The sequence below is a fragment of the Apostichopus japonicus genome, chromosome 7, assembly GCF_037975245.1.
Source record: "Apostichopus japonicus isolate 1M-3 chromosome 7, ASM3797524v1, whole genome shotgun sequence".
Classification (NCBI taxonomy): domain Eukaryota; kingdom Metazoa; phylum Echinodermata; class Holothuroidea; order Aspidochirotida; family Stichopodidae; genus Apostichopus; species Apostichopus japonicus.
This window is the reverse complement of record NC_092567.1, coordinates 13,253,744-13,273,589: the sequence shown is the minus strand read 5'-3', so window position 1 is coordinate 13,273,589 and position 19,846 is coordinate 13,253,744. Positions and strand designations below refer to the sequence as shown.

The window sequence follows — 19,846 nt, the reverse complement described above, 5'->3', positions numbered from 1 at the left end:
TAGGAGTTACCAACATACTATGTTTCAAGCTCAAGTCAACTTAACTATTTGAGATATCGTGTTTACATGGTTTTCAGCTTTTGACCTCTGGTGACCTCAAATGACCTTTGGCTCCCATGAAAAACCATAAGGATTACCTGCTCTTAAAGGGCTATCAACACACTAAGTTAAAAGTTCAAGCAGCTTTTACTTCTTGAGTTATCGTGTTTACAAGTTTTTTTTAACTATTGACCTCTGGTGACCCAAATGACCTTTGACCTCCATGAAAAACAATAGATATCACTTGCTCACCAAGGGCTATCTACACACTAAGTTTAAAGTTCATGCATCTTTTACTTCTTGAGATATCATGTTTACATGGCTTTCTGCCTTTGACCTCTGGTGACCCTAAATGACCTTTGACCTCCATGAAAAAGAGTTGGGATCATCTACTATCCTAGGTCAATCCACAGTCTAATTTTCAAGTTGAAGCATCTTGTACTTCTTGAGATACAGTGTTTACAACTTTTTCTGCCTATGACCTCTGGTGACCTCTAAATGACCCTTGACCTCCATGAATAAGATAGAGACCATCTACTCACTAAGTTTGAAATTCCAAAAACTTTTACTCCTTGAGATATTGTGTTTACAAGCAAAGAGTCATACACACACACCCACGAATACACACGCACTCTGCATGCATGAATGCATAGGTTACGATTATCATCGAAACCAAAAATTGTTGTCAAAGGATAGGAGCAAAAGTTCAGTGTACAAGGTTTTTTTTTAAAGATATTTCAAACTGTATAATTGTAACATATGCAACACATATAAATGCAATCTGGCTTTCTAATCATCTCACCCCCTCCCCCTCATTACCACTCAACTAGTGGAATCAAAACATAATACAGGCATAATATCACAATAATAGGGCATTATGAAAGGTGTAGCTCTGTATACCTTATTCCCGAAGGTCCACTCCACCTGCCCCATGCAATGAACTAGGTAAAAGTGTACAATGAGATTTTCAAGACATGTATCAAACTTTACGAAAATAGTCTAAGAGGGCTGTCAAGTCACCTGAACCCCCCCCCCCGCCCCTCTGTTCCCTTCAATAATGATGAATCCTCATAAAATCATTTGCTTTCAAATACTTGATGGAAATAAAAGCATATAACCTGCATGCCACCGACAACCTTGAGCATATTTTGTTTGTATGTTTGTATGTTTTTATGATATCGCTAGTAATGTCAAAATAGAAAATGCTAAGATGCAACTTACTGTAACGTGTGCCTGTTTATTATATATGTACCTTGAGTTAACACTAAGTTAAGACACTGGAAGAATTTCTAATTCAGTGCACCCACCATGCTTATATGTATTAAGAAGCTTGAATAGATACTAAAACTGGAAATCGCTGTGTTTGCATTCATTTAGCAATTAGTGAGTACAAATTGTAACACTTACAAGGCATGGGAAGTGCCATTTCCAGCGATCTTGGAGGCATTTTCAGCCAAAATTTTCTTGTAAACTTCGCGTCAACCCCTGGTGGCGCTACACTTAGATAGTTTGCAGAGCCATATATACGGTTCTGATAGTTTGCATACAGGTTCGCCCCACCTTTGGCCAATTCCTGGCTACGCGCCCGACAGCATATAATCTTAATATAACCTTGCAATTCATATAGGTAGTGTAAAAATGGTGATATTCGAGATATATTGATGTAGCAGTTGCCAAAGCAAATAGTCTATGAGGGATTGGAGGCCCCCCCCTCCAGGCATCGAAGACCCGCCCCAAACCGCATGCCACGCTCTGAAAAAGTTAACTTTCCATTGCTTGCAAGTGGTTTTCTTCTTGTTGCTACAAAATGCAGACAGTAATGAAACGTGATACCTTTTATCAAAACCATGTATTGACTGTACACTAGTGTCTAATTGAGTGTCTAAAGTGACAGTAGTGTGTGTATTTTCTGGGATCAATGGTGGTGTCTAACACTTCTGTTACACCTCATTGGATCCTAGGTTAGATTACCGGCATGAGACATTTCTTCACACAAGTACATACTTATGCTGCTTGGAATGGTGAAAAATCTTTGTCAAACAAAAAAAGATACCAGGGTATTACAATCTCAGTTATAAGGTATATCAAACTGCATAAATGTGGCATAAACAACAGCATATAGTCTTAATAGGACATTCCGATTAGTGTTCAACCGATTAACCTAATCGGAATCGGAATCGGTACGAATATTGCATAATCGGAACATAATCGGAATCGGTAAAAATTACGTGGAATACCAGTTATGTGATACCGATTATTCAAAAACATATGGAAGGTGAAAATATCATTATTCAAAAGCATATGGGAGTTGAAAATATCAACTGATGTATTAGGTTTGTTCTTTTACTACGAAATATTAAAGTAAGACATCCATACGTCTTTCACAGTGTATACTTTTATCAAATTAGGCTGCCAGGGTCGCCGATTTTGCTTCCCTCGTGGTTAGTGACTTCATATTTCTTGGCACAGTAAACATAGCAGCAATACCAATTTCGCGAATTAAAGAATGTGCTGGACAGGGTCGGAAATAAGCGGGGGCGATGGGCGATTCGCCCTCGCAAGTGCTAAAAAGACCTCCTAAAGCACAATTACGAGTGCGAAAAAGAAAAAAGAAATATAAGAAAATCGCCCTCTTTTTATCAGGTGTCTGTGTAAAATTAATTGTGACATGCATTTGCTTTAGCTAGGAATTGCAGTTGCAGCGCGAATTGCGCAAACAGTTTTCACATCCCGCATCAAATTTGAAGCAGTGCGAGAGGGTCGCGCACAATCACCGGGAATTTCCCGTGGCAAATTACGGCCTGCACGAAGCAATTTCAGTACCAACGAAAATAACCTAAAATCCTCACAAATCTCCGACCACATGGTAGCCTTACTTCACACTAAGTTAACTGCATGGAAATCTTACCTTGCCATCTGTTTATTCGCTCCAGTTGTGTCGCAAATAAAAAATAAAAATATCCAAGGAAACTGCAATCTTCGACCACATGTTAGCCTAACAACCACACTAAGTCAATGGGAAATGTAGCCTAACCATCGGTTTGCAAAACAAAAAAAAAACAAAAAAATGCGTAGCTTAGTTTACAACTTTCAATTTGCTGGAAATCGGCATTTGTTTGGAAGGTACTGTAAGTGATATGTCTTAAAGAGGGAATGTTATATTTTATATTGGAGTAGTTTCTAGTTGTTATTATTTCTTTACATCAATCTGGTATTACATTTTAGAGTAATTTTAAACAAGATACGATGATAAAATTTGCTTTTCAGTTTGATTGGCCTAAGCTTACATTTTCTAATTGAACCTGAATGGAGTTAAATAGGTAACGAATAGGTATGTTTAACTTCAAATTCGTAACATTTCTATTTGTCCTTAAACGGTATAATACTGAAAATAAGTACAAAATAATGTCGGAATGAAGGCAATATGTCATTAAATTTACACTTTGGTAAAGATTGAAGATGGATGGTTTGTCTGAGATACTTTTTGAGATGGATATTTTGAGTAACTATTCTTAACCCATTTCAAGCCATTAACAGGTGACATTCCCGTCGAGGTGGTTAGGCCATTACCTTAGCACAGTGCTGACTAGGTAAGATGTCATATTTCCGTATTTTGGAAATTTTTCAAAAAAACCTTTTTTTTTTCTTTCCGAGAAACTCCAGAGGTAATTTGGTTCATACAAAATGATACCTTAGAGCATTGTATAACAACGAAGCAAAAGGAAACGGGGGAAAATCACAACAATAATTGTTTCTGTCAAACTTTATTGCTGATTTCGTATAGACGGGATATTTTCTCATTTTCAAATAATCGGAATCGGAATCGGTACGATTATGAAAAAAATAATCGGTAATCGGTATTTTCTGTTATGCATGATCGGTTGAACACTAATTCCAATTATTAAAAGATGGACCTTTTTGCTATTATGAATATCGAACCTTTTTTCCGATTATGAGTAACAGACCTTTTTTGCTATTATGAATATCGCACCTTTTTTCCGATTATAAAAAACCGGACCTTTTTTGCTATCATGAATATCGAACCTTTTTTCCATTATGAATAACGGACCTTATGAACAATGACCCCTTTTATTATGAATAAAGAAAAAAAAAATTGATTATGGATAACGAACCTTTTTTTCGAAATAATGCACGTTATGAATAACGAACCTTATGAACAATGACCCTTATGACTAATGGTTCTTATGAATATCGGGCTGAACCCAGGGTTTCCAGTAGCCGTGTGAATGGCACAAACAGTTCTCGCAATCCAGCATAAAATTTGAAGCAGTGCGAGAGGGTCGCGCACAATCACCAGGAACGCATAGTCACTGGCAAATTAAGGCCCCCATTAAGCAATTTCAGAACCAGCGACAACCTAAAATCACCACAAATCACCGGCCACATGGTAGCCTAACTTCACACTAAGTCAACATTGAAATCCAACCTAGCCATCTGTTTATTCGCTCAAGTTGTGTCGCAAATCAAATATAAAAATATCCATGCAAAACTGCAATCTCTGACCACATGTTAGCCTAGCAACCACACTATGTCAATGGGAAATGTAGCCTAACCATCGGTTTGCATAAACAAAAACAAAAATACTTTGCATAGCTTTGTTTACTTACTTTCCTTGCTGCTATCGTCAAGATCATGGTAGCCTATAGCATCTCTTGATTCGCTGAAATTGTGAGGCAGTTAGCTAGAACTAAACTATCCAAGAAATACTGCAACCTATGACCTCATGTTTGCCTAACAACCACACTTAGTCAATGGGAAATGTAGCCTAACCATTGGTTTGCCAAAAAAAATAAACTGTAGCTTTGTTTACAACTTTCAATTTGCTGGAAATCGGCATTTGTTTGGAAGGTTTGTGCTATGTCTTAAAGAGGGAATGTTGTATTTTACGTACACCGTTGCTGTGGCGATGGATTGAGGGTTTTAACACTTTGATTACTTTACAGCGGTATAATGGTTTAGTATTTGGTGGTGAGTGATTTTATCCACACGAAAAATACATGATTTAAGGAAAGGGCACCTTCAGCGGAAGTAAAGCTGTGTTTTCTATATCAGTTGATGGGTTATTGGTTTTTCGTCATATAGTTGGTGGCTTGATGTTATTTGCTAAACGATTGGAAATTTTTGCCATTAAACTTTTAATGAATTAGCTATACGGTCGCAGCACTAGGAAGAGGGTAATTGTGTTTACTTTATCCTGTTGAATGTTTAAAACCATTTCCCTAAACAGCATATTGAACTTTGAAAAAAAAAGCCTCCCTAAACCTTAGAAAAGCCCTCGTAAATACATTTAGGGGGGCGTATTTAACTTTTCTTTTCCAAAATAGCCCCCCCCCCAAAAAAAAAAACCAAATCTTCATTCCTACCCTGATATGAAACTACATAAATGTAGCGTATGCAACAGCATGTAAACTCAATAGTTCTCCCATATCCGGTGGGATTACATAAAAATATAAAATATTAATATATATATATACACATAATATCAAAATATTAGGGCATTATTGTGCATACCTTCTCCCCCAGTTTCCTCCCACTTCTGCCCCCCTCCCAGCAATGTTTTAAAATATAGAGAAGCCTCTTCTTTTAGACAATTTAAACAGTTAACCATATTGGAATAACATTTGAAAGGATAAATATCATATGTTCAACATTGGAATGTTGCACTGTTCATTAACAAAGTTGTAATACAAAAAATGCTTTTATCTGGCATAAGGTCAAGGTCTTTTTCTACACATTGCCTTTTTCAGTTTTAACAATTCACCAATTTAGAAATAACATCAAATCTTTGAAACAAAGGATGTATAATATATTCAACAATTTCCATTAGATTGTTCAATATATTCGCACACATTAAACCGTTGAGGTTGAGATAAATAAAAATTACCTAGCATTTAAAATAAATCACATCTAACTTTCTGCCGGGAATGGTAAATATATCTTAGTCAAAGGATAGGAGAAAAGATAACAGTGTACAACCCAACTTCTGCCAATGTAAAGGTTTTAAAATGGGTGGACCCTGTAAAGGGTGGACAGGGTAATTTTCTAAATGCTCATTGTATTTGAGGTTTTACAGTTTGGAATAACATCAAACTCTAAAATGGTGGCTATATGCAATCTTCAACAATTAATTTTACACTGCATATTAGCATAATAAGCATAATGGGGAAATGAACTCAGTGATAGTATACAAACTGTATTTTTCGGAACATATTACACTTTATGCAGCAGGTGCTAAAGCCCCCCCCCCCCCACTCCATCCCATTCAGAAAGGATGAACCCATAAATCATATGCTTTCAATTAGTTCATTGCTAGCTAATATAATATCTAACCTACATACCTTATTGCCCCCTCTACCCCTCGCCCCCCCTTCTGACACATCCAATGATTTCAATTTGAGTGTAGCCTGTGAAAGTTTTTTAATCTGGTGTATATATTTGAAATAAAACAGTGTACCAATTTGGAGTAACATCAAAGCTTTGAATTGGTGAATATAACATGTTATACTCAAAGTAGTAAGCCACTATCTCTCTGGGATATAATAAATAAAAAAATAAAAAATTTGATGCATGCCTAACTTGAACTCACCTGCTTCTTGCTAGCTAAAGTGAACAAATCTTTCCTATCCCCTTCATGATGTGGAAGTTGTTTGACATAATGTGACAAAAGAAAGAAATATTCCAAATTTCTTGTACATAATTCACTTGTAAATAATACCACAGATGAAGCAGTTGCAACCTGCTATACTGATATCCATGGTGAAGAGCAATCATCACAATATACAACACTACTTGTTTACCTAAGATTGGAAAGACTTCATGGATATATTATGTATTCAGATGAATGATACTCAGGAAATTCTTAATACTTAGTATTTAGTCTCTTTTACTTCCCTGAAAACATGAGCACCTGACAATTGTTTTAAATAAATCCTGTACTTGCATGTACTGAGAACACTTATAAAATATGACAAATTTATGAGTAAGGCAGTGTTTAACAATAAAAATCACTTACATTATTACATAGGCTAATCTGTAACCTTGACAAACATGTTCTAACAATTACTTTACAAAAAACATCCTCACTATGTTTTACCTTCAGCATATAGTTTAAATCAGGATACATAGTCAGGACATATACTTCAATGGAAATCACTGAATAGCCATCAAAGGGATGAAAAATCTAACCATTGGGCCAATTTTTGTTTTCAACCTCTTGAGGTGTGTCTAGACATGTATGCAATAGAGTTGGCTATTCCTTGGAGGACATCATTGTACAAACTACTGCAACAGTGGTACAGGTGATGATGACATCCAACCTATAATGCTAATAGTTTGGTTATACTTACTGGTTAAAGATATTCCTCCAGTATTTTATCTTCTGGTTTGCTCAACATAAACCAGATGAAATTTATCTAGGATTGAGGTATCTATAAATAACAGGGCACATTTCTTACCTTTGCAATCTTTGTGCGTTCTGATTCCCCAGGTGATCTCTCCGGCTCATTATCAGTGTTTCGTTCTCTCAAAACTTCAGGTGGCTTGTATTGATTTGTTTGTTTCTAAAAAAATTAATTAATTGGAACATTTCAGTGAAAACAGTGAAGCATTTGAAGTGATTTTAGGTTCTCAGAATTAAATCACAAATATTTCATTGTTACATAGTAAAAGTCAGTAGTTGTTATCATCTATACTTGTGAGTACATTCCACACTGTAATATCAACATGAAAGCCTTACTTCAGACATGGTTTACACTACTTGAATGCCCTCAATGCAAACAGCCAGGTTCTCTTCACCGAACTAAGAGTTTGATAATATCTCCAAAGAGAACACAACCCTACATAAACAATTCATGAATGAAGCCTTGTCAATACACAAGAAAGCTTAGCTATTTTTTAGAGAACAATAGCATACATAGACTGGTTAATATTGTGTAAGAGCTAAAATCCTACATTAAAACTCAAACTAATATTGATCTTTGCAATTGACAATAAATATCTCTGCAATACTGTGCCTTACCAATCTAACAAACTAGTATGTCAACGCTAGCAATTGAAATAAGAAGAATAACTTCAATTCTCCTTCACCAATCTGCAAACTATGCCCCTCCCCCACACCCTCTCTAAAAAACATGTTAATTTAGTGTTGTATAGGGTCTAAACAACTCAAAATATGTTATTTCAATCACACTTAGACACAACACACAGAGCATCCTTGGATGACACACTCTAATAGCATATCCTTGACAAACATGTAATACCCTATTCCTCAAGAGGCTTTTTCTTTTCTTAATTTGTTCTGTGTAGATGTGATGAGCTCCCCAATGTTCTGTGTATTAGACTAAGTAGTCCAATCATTTGTTTTCTTGGTAAGCATGTCTAAACACACCAGTATATTCTAAGAGGAGTTCTTCTTCTTCTTATATTCTTTCGTAGCAAATAATCCATACCCTTTAATAATAACAAATGAATGGAAATGATCACCAACAACTCACTATTAACCCAAGTTGTATATATATGATGCATCTTATATGATGTAGTTGCTGACAGTTAAGTCAGTGCAATATTACACTTCCTTGATCCATTTTGTGTTTTTAATGGACTAACCCAACTCATAACGATAATTGAAGTTCGCTGTACAATGTAATACTGCAACAAACTGTGCAGCTATTTTAAATGACAATAAGTTGCATAAACTTATCTGAACTAGGCTACAGATATATGTTGCCAATTTGTTTCGTTTCATTTATTTGGTTTATCACTTCACGTACAACATAACATAATATACTGTACATGAGGTGAAAAGAAGTGCACAGAAACCCGGCAGGGGCTTGAAAATGTGCACTTCCAACTTCTTCAGAAATATATTTCACTTTAAACCCAGAAGGGTCTTTTTTCTTCTTGATGAAATCTGCGTAAACTGTGGTGTGGATTGCCTTGGTTTTTATTACTTCTTGTTTGCATCTATCAATAAATTTGCATTTGTATGAGAGACACTTTCCTGTCCCCTTGCCAATCAAACAACTGATCATTAATTACTTAGGAATAAGTTCTTTCAACAAAACTATTGGCCACAAAACATGTACTATAAAATCTTTCTAACTGGTATTCCTTTTCATGTTTTCTACTAAAAATGCCCACAACACACATAGCTTTACAAACATTAAACTTGGCACAACTGTTTATTACAGTAAGTATTGTTCCCTAACATATGCAGCACACACTCATGGAGTAGCCTTTATCAGAAACTGTTCAGAAAGAAATGCAGCCTAACATATGCATTACACATTCAAAGGAAGAGCCTACACCTGGATCTTTTTAACTGGTAAGTAATGCAGCCTAACATTCATCTAGCACATACACAAGGAGTAGTCCAGAGGCATAGGAAGGTACTTTTGAGTGGGGGGCTGAAGACTGATGGCCGGCCTGGGGGAGGGTTCCCCCTCCCCCTTCGGCAATTTTTTGCATTTCCAGGTGTACTCAGAGGCAATTTGGTGCAATTTAGCACACTTCAACACCCACTCCATTTTGTAAATAATTTTTGCATTTCCACCTGGCCTTAGATGCAATTTGGTGCTCCATATGAGACTTTCTTCTCATTTGGATATGAAAAAGGGGTTTTCTGACTTGCAAATGATACTTCCGCCCCTCCATATTTTTCACTGGGGGGCTGGCGCCCCCAGCCCCCCCAGTTCCTACACCCTTGGAGTAGTCTGTATCAGGAACTGTTCAGCCAATGCTTGGAACTGATTTGTAAGTATTGTAGCCTTCCATATATGCAGCACACATTTACGAACTAGCATATAACTTTTCAGTAAGTATTGTAGCTTAACATATGCAGCATGCATTCAAGAAGAAGCCAATACCAATATTTTTGGGCAATTTTTAGGGCAAGGCCACTTTGGCCTTGAATGGGGCAAAATTATAAAGGGCACCAAGGTCATGAGGTAAGGCACCATGTAAGGCCAACTTGCATCTTAAGAAGGGCAGCAAGGCCATGAAGAATAAACATCATGAAACAATTTCTGTTCTGGTCCTGGCGACTGTTTTAATGAAGCAGAACAGTAGAAGGTGGTCTCTCTCACTTTGCTTTCCTTTTTGTCAATAATTATTTAACCCCTAGGTAACTTAGTGAGTGGTATACACAATATATAGGGCAGATGGCTCAGTGCCTTAGTTTCGCTGTTTGACAGGGGCGGCCTGGCCCACTCCTTCTTTCGCCCACCCCATCTTTTGCCCACCCTACCGGTTTAACCAATTTTTACCCCCACTCCCTCCCCTTCGTCCGTTCTTTACTTCTCTACTCGCCAACTCCGTAGTACTAGCTCCATGCTTTGACCTTGCAATGATTCTAACAACCAACTCTTCAAAATTCCCTGTACTTACCATATCTCTCGCTAAATTCCACAGTTCACTGTTCCATTACATGTACATAGGCCTGTTCGAACTTCATGCGCAAATCCTCAAAACCTGATCCAGTATTTATCCTGGGCTAGGCTCTTTGCAAACAATCATTTCTACGAAATTACAGTTTCTATGTGAATAGCTTTTTACGCAATGTGGATTAAAATAAAATCAAACCTCAATGTCTACTTTTGACGATTCACAGTAGTTTACGCATGAACGTTGCACCAAAAAAAATTACTAAAGCACTTGGTCAATTGGACTTTGCAACAGAAACTACCGTGGTGTGAATACACATTTTACATTAGCAACTATCAATGCAGAGAGAAGAAACATACCGTGAGATGTTATATTCTTTGCAGGATCAGAGATATTAGCTTCCCACGAAATTCGTAGATTGTTCAACTCAAAACATTTTCTGATCGAAACAATGATTCAAATATTACGTGACAGTCTCAGGAACAATTCAAGTGCATCTTCCTACCAGGAGTGATTGTCAACAGTTACGTAGAACGGTATGCGGCAAGGCCTAACGTTATGATATTTGAGTGCACACATATGATAGCATATACAACAAACTTTGTTATCTCTACAAGTAACGTTGCAAGTATCGTTGTAAATACAACTTCGTGTTAACTGAAGCACTACATATGCAAGAATGTTTCCCAGACAGTGGATAGGGACTATTAGCCAATCAAATCTCGGGAATTTTGGAAAAGCATCATTGTCTATTTATAGCATGAAAATCTCTGTAATGGAGTGTTGTAAACCCTGTAACTTGCGATTGATTGTTATGATATACTTCTTTTCAAACGAATTCAATTATCTGTAGGATTGGGAGAAATTTTGGTTCTTGTCAGAAGAAGTTGTGGTGTTTTGAAAGCAATAATGAAAGATGTTCATTCAAAACTGTGTTTTGTTATGTTTTTCGTTGTAAAGGGTGTATATTGGGGTTTGTTTCTAAAAAAGGGCACGACGGCCATCGGAGAAAAAAGGACACAGCATTTTTGGCCGTAAAAACGTCACATTTCCTAAAGGCACCAAGGCCAGTTGGAGGGGCACCATCGAAATTTGAAGCCTGATTGATGTACATGTAATCAACTAACCCTGATAGTGATACCTGGGGGTAATACCACCCTCCCCTTCATCCTTCCCCTCATTTTGATTTTTTTGGTGTGATACACAAGTACAGATTTCACTAAGTAACAAATAGTAAGGTGTTTTAGTAAAATGTATTAACCTTCTACAAGAATCAAAGACAGATAGGAGAGGGGTTTCAAGGAGACCAGACAACACCATCATTTTCCTACTCCCAATCATATTGCGACAGATCTCTTCTTGTACCCGCCTAATGTCTACATTTGACAGATTGTTGGTTAAAGTTGCAATTTCAATATACTGTTATTAACCTCTTTGACCGATTTTACCCTGCACTTTCCCTTCTGAATAACGAAGCTATGCAGTATTAGTAAGACACAATACTTCAAGATGGCTACTTATTGCTACCACTGCTAACTAGGGCAATGTTTATCCTAGCCTTACCTACCATTGGCATGCATTTACTACAGCCAGGGTATAAACCATTTAAACTACTCGTACTATACTATTTTACTAAGTAAAATACACCTAGGCTAGCCTATAACAGTTAACACATAACATATCACAAAGTATGAGTTGACTGAGCACCTCAACAACGAAACATGTCTTTTGAATGTGCCAACTTTGAACTTAAGTTCCTTTGAAATAACTTTTCTCATTGTTTTCCTATTACTTACGAGCATGAGCAGCGATCCTTACTTCTGAGTGGGGGAATATGACCTTGATGACTATCTAAGCATAGCGCCATCATGGGTTGGCGCGAAGCGTACAAGAAAATTTGGGATTTACAAACCCTCTAGATGGCCGGAAAGGGCACTTCCCGAGGTTTCCAAGCGGCATATACCCAACTTTAAAATAGGGATATCATGTCCGAATATCTCATAATCAGGATCCAAAATACTTCTTTTTTTTTTAAGTTCGGGTGTTATTTTGGGAAAATTGCCCGTCAATCTTGTTTCAGGCGCTACGTTAGAATGTTCGAGAGCTCTTTTATATTATTCGATGAAGAAAATGGCCTCATGCAGGCTTTTATAGGCCTATACACATGCAATACACAATTACACATAGTTACATTCCTAGGCACCGATTGCTAGGGCATCCAGGTGAAACGTGTATTAAGCATTACCCTGGTAACATGAGATTTTCAGCTGTTCGAGGGAACATGTACGTGTGTAGGCCTACTATAGGGCCTATATGAATACTACAGTATGAGGGTGCATATATGTACTATATCAATACCTGGGCGCAATAAAACATTTTGTTGTTATAGGGCCAAAGAAGCCTACAGTCAACTATTATTGCTTTATAAAGATGCTTTATTTGAAAAGATCGCACTGCGTTTATGGTAGGCGAGAAATGAAGCTAAAAAAGAGCCGTACATTCACGATGATGCATAAATGTATCCCTGGCATTTGGTGGGGGGATATGGTGTATTACATCCCCTCCACCCATTTTCATGGGGGATATATCCCTCCCCCTTCCCCCCAGGATCGCCGCCCATGCTTACGAGTAGAAAGTAACTACATAACTTATCGGCCATGGTACATAGGACATCCGAATATCTCATAATCAGGATCCAAAATACTTCTTTTTTTTTAAATTCGGGTGTTATTTTGGGAAAATTGCCCCTGTCAATCTTGTTTCAGGCGCTACGTTAGAATGTTCGAGAGCTCTTTTATATTATTCGATGAAGAAAATGGCCTCATGCAGGCTGTTATAGGCCTATACACATGCAATACACAATTACACATAGTTACATTCCTAGGCACCGATTGCTAGGGCATCCAGGTGAAACGTGTATTAAGCATTACCCTGGTAACATGAGATTTTCAGCTGTTCGAGGGAACATGTACGTGTGTAGGCCTACTATAGGGCCTATATGAATACTACAGTATGAGGGTGCATATATGTACTATATCAATACCTGGGCGCAATAAAACATTTTGTTGTTATAGGGCCAATGAAGCCTACAGTCAACTATTATTGCTTTATAAAGACGCTTTATTTGAAAAGATCGCACTGCATTTATGGTAGGCGAGAAATGAAGCTAAAAAAGAGCCGTACATTCACGATGATGCATAAATGTATCCCTGGCATTTGGTGGGGGGATATGGTGTATTACATCCCCTCCACCCATTTTCATGGGGGATATATCCCTCCCCCTTCCCCCCCCCAGGATCGCCGCCCATGCTTACGAGTAGAAAGTAACTACATAACTTATAGGCCATGGTACATAGGGCATTTATGTGCTGTTTTCAATTTCTGTGCAACTGAGGGAGGGAGGGAGGGAGGGGCTAAATTTATCACAGAATGACAAAATAGGAGTTCCTTATCACAAATTGCTTTAGCCCCAGGAAGGTTGTGGTTAACCAAGAAGGAAATTCATGGAAAAGGGAGTTAAATTGCCAAACTTAAAACACATATACCAGTTCCACTTCTACTGTTTTACTGAAGTAAGACAGTACACTAACACTGCAAGGTTCATGGGAGTTCACTCAAAATTTTTTATTTCAGGCCTTGAATGAAATCATAAATGAATTGTGACTGCTAAAATATGTTAGCTAATTAACCAATTGGTTAATTAGCTTAATTAGTTAAAAAACATTGTTAACTAGTTAATTATCTAAAAACCATGAATTAAAAAAATCCTATTAATTAATTAGCCAGTTAATTAATTAAGGCCATTTTAATCAGTTGAAAGGATTGGGTATATATGGTGGAAAATAAAGGAAGGAAATTTCAAATAGTCTTCAAAACTTCTTCAACATCTTTCTTTGTATAGAATAGTTGAACTGAGCACAAATACAAATTTTCAAAATGCTTTAATGTAATTTATTTGGTGCTTTCACAAATAAATTATGAACACATGAATTTATTAAGATTTGGTTACTCTCATGTTTCATTAATGTTATTTGAAGGTTTGTTTAATCATTTAAGAAGATGCAAAACTTTGCAAGAGGCAGTCACATAATTTTAGTTCCCTAATACACTCTCTTCTTCAGATCGTGGTGTGCAGAGGTGTGGGATGCGGTGGGGCTGTGCACCACTCCCCAATAATTTTATCGTGAGCTTTTTGAATTTTCAGATGCAAATCAACTTCTGCCCTGCAAAATTAAACATTGGTTGAGCTATCAGTTGATGTGTAATAATCATCTGCCAAATCTTTAGCTAACTCTTCCGCACACAAACGCTCACTGAACACAATAGTGCTCATATATTGCGATGTGAAGGATTAACGAAAACTAGTTAGGAAATGCTTTTTGAAGACGTTTCTTCAAGTTCCACATCTTGTACGGAGCATCAACGTCTTCAACTTCCTTAGTGGTACGAATAAATATGAGATTGAGCCTTGCAAGAGCCAATATTTCCTGTCCCTCAAGAAGTCACTTATGGATTGTTTTGTCACTGAATTCCTCAATGACGGCAGTTGAATCAACCTTACTTTTACACTTATGAACCTTGTGAAGTCCCGAAACACTCCCAATGATATTTTAGTTCACGGGCCACCAGATCCTCCCGTTCTATCTGTTGCAAGAGTTTTACATGTTTCTTTTGTCTTGCTGCTTTTAAAAGTTTGCCAACATTAACAATCTCACACCTCATAAGGCTCACTTCCAGTCTTTTTTACCTGTGAACTATTTTGTTTCATGCTTTGTTTTGACAGAATGACAGATGATGCATTCATTCGGAAACATGTGAGGTTCCCTCCACTCTCTTGAACCACTTGTATTGTCGAGGGCGCGTTTCCTTGGCGGTTCATCTTCATCTGTGTCATCATTCAGCTTGTTTACATCCTTTTCTATATGAGTAAAAAGAAAAGAAAAGGTAGCTGTTAAACAATGTTTTGCAAAATATGGTAAGTTTTAACATTTTTAGCAAGTTTTATTATGATAATTTGCTTATTTGCCTCTACAGTTTTTGTTACTTAAGATTCAAATCATTTCACCCCAAAATTTTCACTCCCTTATCATTAGGATCATTTAATTATGAAAAAAGAAAATATTAGTTTTGTGTTTAATAAATTGAACGAAGAATAAATTTCCAAAGTTCAGCAACATGCTGGGTCATTCCATATCAAATCACCAAATTTTGGAGTATAGAGTTGTAGTTCGACATCTTTGTAAAATTTCCAAATTTATTGTATGATTGGACCACCATGAAATAAGCATATTCTGAAAATTTCAGTTGCATTGCTTTACAATTGGCCGATTTATCACACTTTGAAATTCCGCAATTTGTCGCCACCATGGCATTTTGGCATTTTCTTGACTTTTGAGGTCTCATTTCTCAGCAATTTAACATTCTACTATCCTTCTATTACAGACGCTTATAGAGTCTATCCCACAGAATAGGAAATTAAAAAATAAGGCTACAAAAATATTGTCTTGTGGAGTTAGGTCAACTTAAAAGTGTCAAAATATTTGAGTTTTGTACTTTTCACTAAAAAAATGTGCTATTTTTAGTGATGAATTGCTCCTAAACCATTGCTTCAGGGTACTTGATTCTTTCAGAGGTTAATATGTCTAGTACAAACAATACAAAATAATGTTTACAATGCTTTCCTACAATATGTTTGCAAGTTGTGCAACATTAAAGTTGCTATTTCATGCTGCAATTCAGCATGAGGTAGGGGTTTTGAAGGCAATTTTTTACCAAAGTAACCATGTTAGAGCTGTCAGGGGGTTTATACTTTAATTATAAGTATAAAATTCTTACACCTTAATAAATTTCAGGGTTCTAGCTGTTCTCAGTATTAATTTATGAAGTTGTTAAGTTGCTCCGATGTACAAAAGAGGTCGTCTTTGACGGCCAATAACTCAAAACGCGTCATATTGAAAAAATCTGATAATTTTTTCTGGAAGAGATGTAGTACCACCCTGTTTGTCAAAAAAATTCAGGAGGGCGTTTTGCCTTATTTTGAAATGAAAAACCTCAAAGTTTGGGATTTTTACAAAAAACGTTTTTGCCTGTTTTAATGTTCCATGTGTTTTGTGCCTGTGTATTGTACTTCAAGGTCATTCAATTCAATAATGTGCAGTTTTTTATTTCATATAAACAAATACTATTTGCAATGTAATTGTCTGCTCCTGGTTGAATTCATTTAATTAGCAGACTTATAAAATGAATTTCAACCAGTACATACGTATGTATGTACAGTGTGTACAGTACATACACTGTACTGGATGTACAGCTCGAGTGCCATGAGTGCCAGAAGACTGTTTAAACCTAACACCTCAGTAATATACACATTGTACATATACAATTGGTTGAATTAGAAGACTTAACTATAAAATGAATTTCAACCAGTACATACGTGTATGTACAGTGTGTGCAGTGCATACACTGTACTGGGTGTATATGTACAATGTGTATATGAGTGTTAGGTTTAAACATAGTCTTCTGGCACATATATATGTTGACCTAACTCCACAAGACAATATTTTGTTGCCAAAGTAATGCTAAGCCCTGATATCAAGTGCAACACACATCAGTGTGTGAAGACTATCTACCATTAACATCATACCAAGCTTGACGAAATTCAGACTAGTAATAGTAGCCAAGTAATTGCAATTTGGAGTATTTCACGTTTGACCCCATGACCTCATCAATATTCACAACTTCAACTTCAACTTGAAGTGAAGAAATTATTACTGTAAATTGTTTCCAATTTATCGTCAGAAATGTTTAATTAAGGATCGTTAACTTTACCGTAGCGCTGTTTTTCTATTTAGCTCGACTGTTGTAAAGCTAAATCATAAAAGGTAACGTGCACGTGCACTGATGCATTGCCTACATTACGATGGTTCGCAATACCACTACCAGTGTACTAAATATAATATCTGTATAGCCTACCTTACATTACATTGAACAGGGTCAGAAATAAGCGGGGGCGACGGGCGATTGGTCCTAGCAATTAAGTGCTAAAAAAGCCCTCCGAAAGCACAACTGCGAGGACAAAAAAGAAATATAAGAAAATCGCCCTCGTAATATCAGGTGTCAGTGTAAATTTAAATGTGACAAGCTTTTTGCTTTAGCTAGGGTTTGCAGTAGCAGCGCGAATTGCACAAACAGTTCAACATGGAACTCTAACCTAGCCATCTGTTTATTCGCTCAAGTTGTGTCGCAAATAAAAAATAAAAATATCCAAGAAAAACTGCAATCTTTGACAGCATGTTAGCCTGACAACCACACTAAGTCAATGGGAAATGTAGCCTAACCATCGGTTTGCAAAAAATAATAATAACAATACTTTGCGTAGCTTTGTTTACATACTTTCCTTGCGCGCAAGGTAGTCAAACACAACACGTAGTCAACTGGAAAATCTAGCCTAAGCATCTCTTTATTCCCTGAAATTGTGACGCAGTTAGCTAGAACTAAAATATCCATGAAATACTGCAACCTTCGACCACATGTTAGCCTAACAACCACATTAAAGTCAATGGGAAATGTAGCCTAACCATCTGTTTGCCAAAAAAAACAAGAGCCCAAGGGCACTGTGGTACCTTGCTTGGGGTATATGACAATACACATAATATTATCAAGCAAGATTGGGCTGAAATAGTCCAAGTAATTGTGGTCCTACATGTTGCCATAAAGTAACCAACACTATAGCCAACACTTTTGTGATCACAAAATGTGATCAGATTTTTTATCAAAAGGCACTTTTGAGATCTAAATATGGCGTCGAAATTGTAAGAAATATAAGAGACCTACAAGCATGTCAACAGATATGATAACAATGGTGACCTCAGATGACATGACCTTTAAAAGTTTCAAAATGTTCCACCACCCCATTCACAACTTGTCCCAAAATATCAACCATGTCACACATTGGCATTGAGATTTAATTGCATTTAATGTCAAAAAATTAACTTTGAACTTGTATGTAACTTCACACAAAGGTCACCAGGAGGTCAACCAATTGACATTTTTGATCGGTGAGACCTAAATAGAGCATGACTTTAAAAATTCAAACATTTTTTCTTTGCCCATTTTCTCCCCCCATAATACTACTTTTTTAACATTAGCTGACCTTTGGTGACCTTGGATCACATGACCGTTAAGTTTGAAAATATTCCCCTATACCATTTGCAACTTGTCCAAAAAAATCAACCTTGTCACTGGGAGTTATTGCATTAAATGTGTGAAAATTAACTTTGACCTCAAATAACTTCGCACACGAAGGTCAAATGGGGGTCAACCCGTTGACATTTATGATCAGAAGGTACCTTTAACATCTGAAAATAGCATCGAAACTGTAAAAATCCACAACACACGAAAAGGTCACCAGAGGTCAAATTGAGGTCAAGGGTCACCCAGATGCGGGTCGACAATTGGATTACATTGAAGCAACTCCCAACTCTAACGGACACCTTGTTCTCAAGTTATCGCACAAATACTAGTTTTTTATCATTAATTGACCTTTGGTGACCTTGTATCACATAACCGTTAAGTTTGAAAATATTCCCCTATACCATTTGCAACTACTCCAAAATATCAACCTTGTCACACCTTGGAACTGGGAGTTATTGCATTAAATGTCTGAAAATTAACTTTGACCTCATATAACTTCGCACACGAAGGTCAAATGGGGGTCAACCCATTGACATTTATGATCAGAAGTTACCTTTAACATCTGAAAATAGCATTGAAACTGTAAAAATCCACAAAATACTAAAAAGGTCACCAGAGGTCAAATTGAGGTCAAGGGTCACCCAGATGCGGGTCTACAATTGGATTACATTGAAGCAATTCCCAAGCCTAACGGACAATTTGTTCTCAAGTTATCGCAAAAATACTAGTTTTTTATCATTAATTGACCTTTGGTGACCTCGGATCACATGACCGTTAAGTTTGAAAATATTCCCCTATACCATTTGCAACTTGTCTCAAAATATCAACTGTGTAACACCTTGGCACTGGGAGTTATTACACTAAATGTCTGAAAATTAACTTTGACCTCATATAACTTAACATACAAAGGTCACCTTGGGTCAACTTATTGACATTTTTGATTGATGAGACCTAAATTAGAGCATCAAACTATAAAAATTCAAACATTTTTTTCTTTGCCCATTTTCTACCCCCAAAATACTAGTTTTTTGACATTAATTGACCTTTGGTGACCTCGGATCACATGACCGTTAAGTTTGAAAATATTCCCCTATACCATTTGCAACTTGTCCAAAAATATCAACCATGTCACACCTTGGAACTGGGAGTTGTTGCATTAAATGTCTGAAAATAAACTTTGACCTCGTGTAACTTTGCACACGAAGGTCACACG

At 36.8% G+C, this 19,846-nt stretch overlaps 1 protein-coding gene across 15 annotated transcripts in view; it reads right to left on the bottom strand.

Annotated features, from left to right (window-relative positions):
• The window catches only part of LOC139969384 (uncharacterized), a 99,624-nt gene that overhangs the window by 73,737 nt on the left and 6,041 nt on the right, over window positions 1-19,846 (bottom strand). For 10 of the 15 annotated variants that reach the window (XM_071974295.1, XM_071974280.1, XM_071974283.1 and 7 more), the window contains exons 2-4: window positions 15,188-15,358; window positions 7,515-7,619; window positions 6,647-6,687 (exon numbers count right to left, since the gene is read on the bottom strand). The gene's annotated coding sequence lies outside the window, so the exon portion shown is untranslated. Of the gene's footprint in view, window positions 1-6,646; window positions 6,688-7,514; window positions 7,620-10,799; window positions 10,977-15,187; window positions 15,359-19,846 lie in introns of those variants that run through there. The other 5 variants (XM_071974282.1, XM_071974284.1, XM_071974289.1 and 2 more) reach the window with 3 other exon arrangements.